The sequence below is a fragment of the Muntiacus reevesi genome, chromosome 2 (assembly GCF_963930625.1).
Source record: "Muntiacus reevesi chromosome 2, mMunRee1.1, whole genome shotgun sequence".
Lineage (NCBI taxonomy): Eukaryota > Metazoa > Chordata > Mammalia > Artiodactyla > Cervidae > Muntiacus > Muntiacus reevesi.
Window position 1 is genome coordinate 77,720,404 of NC_089250.1, and position 6,871 is coordinate 77,727,274.

General features: G+C 41.7%; 1 non-coding gene across 1 annotated transcript; it reads right to left on the minus strand.

The window, feature by feature from the left end:
- Positions 1 to 353: 353 nt before the first annotated feature.
- LOC136162021 (U6 spliceosomal RNA) lies at positions 354 to 460 on the minus strand. The gene has a single exon (XR_010661873.1). It is a non-coding gene; the product is annotated as a U6 spliceosomal RNA (small nuclear RNA).
- Positions 461 to 6,871: the final 6,411 nt, after the last annotated feature.

Below are 6,871 nucleotides of genomic sequence, written 5' to 3' on the forward strand. Positions count from 1 at the left end.
TTCCATTGTGTACATGTACCACAACTTTCTTATCCATTCGTCTGCTGATGGGCATATAGGTTGCTTCCATGTCCTGGCTGTTATAAACAGTGCTGCGATGAACATTGGGGTACACGTGTCTCTTTCAGATATGGTTTCCTCGGTGTGTATGCCCAGGAGTGGGATTGCTGAGTCACATGGCAGTTCTATTTCCAGTTTTTTAAGGAATCTCCACACTGTTCTCCATAGTGGCTGTACTAGTTTGCATTCCCACCAACAGTGTAAGAGGGTTCCCTTTTCTCCACACCCTCTCCAGCATTTATTGCTTGTAGACTTTTGGATAGCAGCCATTCTGACTGGCATGTAATGGTACAAAAAATATGGAACACTTCACGAATTTGCATGTCATCTTTGTGCAGGGGCCATGCTAATCTTCTCTGTATCATTCCAATTTTAGTATATGTGCTGCCGAAGCAAGCACCCCGCTGGCTTCTTTTATGGGGAGGATGGGGGAATACAGAGTGGTTGGCACAGTCTAATAAGGCCCCAGTATATTAGGGCATCCAAAGGATGAGATAGTTAGATGGCATTACCAACTCAATGGACATGAATTTGAGCAAACTCTTGTCTGAAGGGCTAGGTGCATGGGGTGCCCTGTGAACCAGTGAAATCAGACTAAACACAGAGGAAGAAGTTAGATATTATTACCCAGATTCTACTTTTATTTCCTGGGAGTTGTTAATGGACTTTGCCTGTGACACAACCAGCCAACTGACCAAATAACCCTTAAAGCTCCAGCACTACTAAAGGCTATTCCAAGCTTGAAATCTTGAGTTAAATTCCACCTAATAACCAACCTGTGACCAGCTTCCCATATCACAGCTGTTGGAAAGCCCACTAGAAAACCATTTGAGGGGAATAAAAAGTACCATCAAATCCTTTGGCATTGGGTTTGAAATAAGGTAGCAAATTGTGAGAAGAGCAGAAATATTGTTCACCTTTGGCCTGTCCCCAAAAAGACAAATTAAGTCGTGAGTCCCTTTATGATTGTGTTTTCCCCAAGAGAACCTTCATGAGGTAATTTTGTTTCTCTTGAAAAAAATATATTAGCAGCTGTGAAAAATAATGTTAACGTTAGTTCAATAGGATGTAAATAAAAGAGGCCCAGTCAACTCAAGTTTCTAAATTGAGAGTGTACCATTATTTAGACTCTGCAAGTATTGAAACGAGAGGAGAAATGACCTAAGGTTATGGCACTATTTTCAATTAAAAAAAAACAAAACAAAATACCTTGCTTTGAACCACAGTGCTGCACATTAAAAACTCATATCTCCTAGTGACTGGGGATTAGGTGTTCCCAGCGCAGCACCTGGAAAGTTGTAATATTAATAGGTGTGCTTATTCTTACTAGCATATGCTTATCTTCTACAATTTTGATAACAGGGTCGAGTGAGTCAGTTTCTTTGTTTTCTGATGCTTTCAGGGTAACTCTAGGAATTACTAATTAGACACAAGTGCAGCTGACTTACAGAACTAGTGGCGCCGTCAGAGATGCCGAGGGGGAGACCGTACACCGAAGCCAGCTGACGGACTTGGTCGTTCGGGTCTCAGAGGGGTCTCTCCTGACAGCTCTATCTGAAACCTCTCTCAGTCACTCTCTGCGTTGCATTGTGTTGCGTGCTGTCACCTCAGTTGTGTCCGACTTTGTGCGACCCTGTGGATTGTTGCCCAGCAGGCAAGAACACTGGAGAGGGTCGCCATGCCCTCCTCCAGGAGATCTTCCCACCCCAGGGGTGGAACCCACGTCTCTCTGTCGCCTGCATCGGCAGGCAGGTTCTTTACCATCAGCGCTCCTGGGCAGCTTCTCCCGTCCTGTGTTACTCCGTCACCTCACTCAGGTTAACCTGGCGTCCCCCTGTGTCACTCTTTGACGCCTTTCCTGTGTCCCTTCCGTATTGTGTCATGACAGCCAAACCCCGCCTCTGTACCAGGCGTCAGGAAACCTGGCCCAAGGGACATATCCAGCGATCTTTTTCCTTCTTTTCTTTTGTTATTCTTTGTTATTCCCCCCTCCTTTTTTCCTGTTTTTTGTTGTTGTTGTTTGTTGATTTTAGTTGGAATTGATTTACAATATTGTATTAGTTTCAGTTACACACACATATATATTCAGATTCTTTTCCATTATAGGTTATTACAGATTTTATATGAGTTCCCTGCACTATTCAGTGAATCCTTTTTGTTTACCTGTTTTATACATAGTGGTATAAATCTGTTAATGCAGTATTGCTACTTTGTCCCTTCCTCCTCCCTTTCCCCTTTGGTAACTAAAAAGGGATGAAATATTGCCATTTGCAGCACCATGGGTGGACCTGAGTGAAATAAGTTAGAGAAAAACAAGGGTTACATGATATTACTTACATGTAGAATCTAAAAAATAATACAAATGAGCGTATTTACAATACAGAAACAGACTCACAGACATAGAAAACAAGCTTTTAAGATTTTTTTAAAGTTGAAAAAAATCAAAAGAATGATATTCAGTGACATGTGGAAATTATGTGAAATTCAAGTTTTGGTGTCCATATGGAAAGCTTTATTGGCACATGGTCACACCCGTTCTTTCATGGACTGTCTGTGGCCGCTACAGCCCCCGATAGCAGAGTTGGGGAGTTTCGACAAGGGTTGTATGACCCGCCTGCAGACCCTAAGATATTTACTAGCTAGCACTCGACAGAAAGTTTGCGGATCCCTGCAGAATGCACAGTACAGTGCCTGGTAATGTGTAAGTGTCCAATCCATGTTGTGGATGAATTAATAAAACAGCAGAGCTTGGTAAATGTCCTTTCCCTGCCACTAATAAACAAGGAGGAACAGATGAATCAAAATTAAATCTTGACTCTGAGCTCTGGAACAATCACAGAATAAAAGACAGGGTGGAGTCCACTTGGAGGCTTTGCTTAATGTTTCTTTCAAAGAGATGACAAAACACCGTTGAGGAATGTCATGGGCTCTCAGGTTCCAATTTCTAGAAACTGGACCCTTTCAGCTTCCTCTGGGGCTAATGCGTTTTCTCTACCCCAGCCTTTTTCCCTCCTGCTTTTTATCTGCAGTCTGACTAAAGACTGAACTCTGGTTTTTATGGCCCCAAATTCAGCGAACTTCCTTTCCAAAAAATGTCAGGCTCTAATCCTCTTAATAAAAAGGCCTCTGTAACTGAAAGAATACGTTAGAAATAGTCCATGGTACAAAAAGACGGTCTGAAAATAACAAGGGGGAGAAATGTACTAAATGCATCTGCGCACACAAAGTTGCCAGGGAAACATGGTAGTTCTTTGCAGACTGACAGCACCGTCACGTTTATAAAGAATCGACAACTGACCTTTGTCTCTTCCTTTCCTGCCTGCTTTTTACCAGGCACAGAGGAGCCTTGTGGCGTGAATGATGCTCTTGATGGGCAGATTTTTGGATTCTGTGCTGCCTGCCGGATGGAGGGGGGTGTCCCTATTTACGGCTCTGCTAAGACCTAGAAAATCTTTTATGAGTGTCACCTCTATTATGACCCAGTCTCTGCAATTGAAAGGTACATTTTCACTTTGGGATTTGGCTTCTATAGTCCTGAGGCGAGAAATGACATATTTTGTTGCATTATTTAAAATATTCCTGCTGAACACCAAATTAAAAATATCCATTAAAGGTTTATTTGATATCTTCCTAATTATTGCCCATTGCGCATTTGACAAATTATTTACACATTTTAATAATTGTGACTTTCTTTGAAAGTGACACAAAAACAATTACTTTTTCGAAATTCCACTGTGTATATGCTTTTGAAACTACATAGCCATTAAAAACAGTCTGTCGAATTAAAGGTTGGGCAATTAATTAAGTGCAAATTCTGTAAAACTGGACCAAGGAGAAAATTCATCAAACCTATGAAATATGACCTATCTTGTCCAAAAGACAAATATGTTTAAACAAAAGATGAAAATTGATGACAAAATTACGGGTAGTAAAATGCACACAGAGCAAATATAAGACAGCTGTACTTGGTCTCAGCGTGTTGGGTTTACCCTTACAGAATCCATGATTCATTACCTTCACTGTCTTGTAAAACTTTTCATAGTTAATCTCCAAAGTACTGTATCTGGAAAAAAAAAATCTCAATCAGAAGAGCTTGGAAAGCCATCATATTAATGATTTACTGGCCCTTAGAGGAGCCCAATTAAATGCAACCCAAGTTGGGGGTGGCAGCTCCAGGGTAGGTCTGCCCAAGACAATAGAAACCCAGGTTGCATGTGAGGTCATTTCTTTTAACTTCTCTCCTTTGGGTTTTTCTGATCTGGTCTACCTTTCTTCCTCCCTCATACCAGTTTTGGGTATCCAAAGCCCCCATTGCACTTTCATCTTGAAAGGACTCTGCCAGCGATAAAACTTAGGCTCTCATCTGGAGGAACAACTGCTGTGTGTGTTCAACCTGTACGTCGGGGCCACCAGAAGGCAGAGCAGTGGCTGATGTGGGCTGTGTCTGTAATGGACCCTGTACATGTGTATTACAAGTTCTGGGTGTTACACTCAGGCGTTCAGGTTCACAAATCAACGTCAACTCTGGGGCATGGTGGGCGGAAGAGGGAGGCGGATTTGCGGACTGTGGGGATTGTTAAGGATACAAGGCTGTTATTTCCATATTAAAATGTAATGGTCTCATTAAAGTTAAAACCACTGTTAAACTTGATTGAGTAAATTAGTTAATTAACCATAGCATCCCGTGCGTGCCTCCAGGGCATACCTCTCTCTCTCAAGATGCAGCACAGATGCAGGCTCAGCTTGGAGAGTCTCATCCGGGTGGGATGATAACACACATCTTACCCTGACTTACTGCAGAATCTGTTAAAAAGAAAACCAAAAGACAGAAGGTGAAGGTGTTACTTGGTGTTAAAGGGAGATAGAAATTGCCTCTGATGAAAGAAGATTTATTTTTAAGCTAAACTTTCTGAAGATTTGCTTTATTACAAGAAAAACACCTGATAAGCAGTTTGTGGATGACTGTTTTAGCTAGCAGAATAAAAGGTTTTCTTTTTAGTGTATATTCTGCCTCTTTGTTGTTGTTTAGTCACTAAACAACTCTTTTGTGACCCCATGGACTGTAGCCCACCAGGCTCCTCTGTCCATGGGATTCCCCAGGCAAGAATACTAGAGTGGGTTGCCATTTCCTTCTCCAGGGTATTTTCCCAACCCAGCGATGGAACCCGCGTCTCCTGCATTGACAGGTAGGTTCTTTACCACTGAGCCATCAGGGAAGCCCCACATTCCGCCTTAGGCTTGCCTTCTTTTTGCTTGAGTGCTCAAAGATATCTCTATAGGGTTGTATGGAACTCTGTCAAGACGGAGGGGTTATATATATACCTATGGTGATTCGTGTTGATATATGGCAGAAACCAACACAATATTGTAAAGCAGTTATCCTCCAATTAAAAATAAATATATTATTTAAAAAAAACTCTTTTTGAGGGGGTTGTATTGAATAGGTGACTTTTAAATCAGGGTTGTGATGATTTTTGTGGATAAGTATGTGGATGTGGGAACATTTAGGAAACTTCAAACTTGATATCCCAAGCCTGGTCTTGGAATGTTGATTTTCATTGGATTAATTATTCATAATGCAAATGGCCAACAGAACCGTTTGAAAGAAGTTCATGAAATCTGATGGTAGTCAGTCCAATTCCTGGTATATCTTAGTCTCCACAAACATGGAATGAGAATGATAATAACAGTTATCTCCTAGATAATCTCCCGCTATCTCAGCATACACACTCTCTCTCTCTCTCTCTCTCTCTCTCTCTCTCTCTCTCTCACACACACACACACACACACACACAAAATCACACAGAGGAGGATCTGAACAGGGATGGATAATGGTCCAGTGGTAATGCAGTCAGAACACTTGGTCAGTGTATCACCTCACACACAGGCTTTATCTTGGATGCTGTGTCCACTTAAGGAGCCAGGAACTCTCCAGATACAGAGTATCCAGGAAATGGGGGTTTTATTTGACTTGGGTTTTTACCTGCTTTCCTTTAACCCAGTGTTTTGCCTAATCAAGCCCTTGAGTAAAGAACTGTGCTAGGCAGAATTCTGCTGATGCTTGTAGAAATTCTGCAACTGAGAAAGACAAGTCTTGTAAATCCCATCTGCAGAGTGATCAGAGATAAACAATAAACCCAACCTGGACCTGGCTGGACTAATTTTCTTATCTCATATATACATATGGTGCCTGTGTGCGTGCTAAGTCGCTTCAGTCGTGTCCAACTCTGTGTGACTATGGATTGGAGCCCGCCAGACTCCTCTGTCCATGGGATTCTCCAGGCGAGAATACTGGAGTGGGCTGCCATGCCCTTCTTCAGGGGATCTTCCCAACCCAGGGATCGAACCTGCATCTCTTGCCATCTCCTACATTGGCAGGCGGATTCTTTTAACACTAGCGCCACCTGAGAAGCCCATACATATGATACACAGATATTTATATATTTGACAGTTTTATATATATATATATATTACCAATATATTTCTGTATCATAAAGTTGTGTGGATTCCCCTCAAAAGGGCAACTTGAAGGATTTGGGTGCACAGAATACTTTTATTTTGAAAGTTTAGGCAGAAAACAGTGTAAGATTGGGAAAGTGACATGAAAAAGGGAAGAATGCATATATATATATATATACACACATATATATGTATGTATGTATATATATTTAAAAAAAAGTCATATACAGAACTTCTCTGGTGGCTCAGATGGTAAAGAATCTGCCTGCAATGCAGGAAACCTGGGATCAGTCCCTGGGTCAGGAAGATCCCCTGAGAAGGAAATGGCAACCCACTCCAGTGTTCTTGCCTG